Here is a 1,117-nt window from a genome sequence, read left to right as displayed (position 1 = left end):
TAATTATTTAACCTTTTTTTAATTAAATTTTTATTTAATTTTCTTTCGAAAAAGAGCTTTTAATGAAAAAAACACATATTTCTCAAGTTGAGTCCTCATTTAAAACAACAGCACTGCAAACAAGTCCAAATTCTAATTTAGCGCCTATAAGTATGCAACACTTGCAATGTTTACAGTAGAGGCCAATAAAAACGCGCCCCAAGCAGCATAAATGCCGGTTTTTCGCTTGGCGTGCGTGCAATCAATCGATAAAAAAAATTATCAACAAAACAAGTTTACAACAAAAATAACAACAACATAATTAGACAACAAAAAGCATAATGTAAGCAATTATGTTGACTTTTATCTAGTAAATTAGGCGAGTTAATGACCTTATCAAAGTTTGTGCGAAGAAAAGGAAAATCAAAATAGCTGGGCAATTACAAAAAAATATGTGAAATGTGGCTTATGGAAAATAGATAAATTAATAACATGCAATTTCAAAAATAAAAAATAATAATAATAATAATTGTAAAAGTTAAAAAAAATATTATTGCAAGTTGCGTCTTCAAGTGAGTATAATGTAATAAAAAGCGGCAAATTGTGTGTTCATATCAACAAAATTGCAAAAATTTACGTAGCGAATGAAGCGCTTAAGGAAAGTGAAAACTGCAAATTACAACAAATTACAGCGAAGCAATATTGCTAAAACAAAAAACACTGATTGCATTGCAAATTTACTACGTGACGCGTATGTATATACCAATAAATGTTTGTATGCATTTTTTGTGATTTATTTATATACATACATACATACATACATATGTATATTACTTATTTATATACATACATATGTATATATGTACTTATAAATATTTTTACGGTTTTTTGAGCGCTTGCAATGTTATTGACATTTGCTAGAGAAAAACTTTTTAGTGTCAACTGCATATAATAAAAATCAGAAAATAAGCAATAAATATGGCTGCAATATTGCATGCGATAAAGGCGAACATGTTAATAAAATGCATAACAAATTTTAATGAAAATTGTACAAAATTAGTGATTGAATAAAATAATTTCAAATTATAAAATTTTATTAGAAAAATGGAGAAACTGCCAGCTGCTACTACAAATAAAA

This window comes from Bactrocera latifrons, unplaced genomic scaffold, assembly GCF_001853355.1.
Source record: "Bactrocera latifrons isolate USDA-ARS-PBARC rearing strain unplaced genomic scaffold, ASM185335v1 scaffold_57, whole genome shotgun sequence".
Lineage (NCBI taxonomy): Eukaryota > Metazoa > Arthropoda > Insecta > Diptera > Tephritidae > Bactrocera > Bactrocera latifrons.
The sequence above is the reverse complement of the archived record's forward strand: the minus strand, read 5'-3'. Positions refer to the sequence as shown.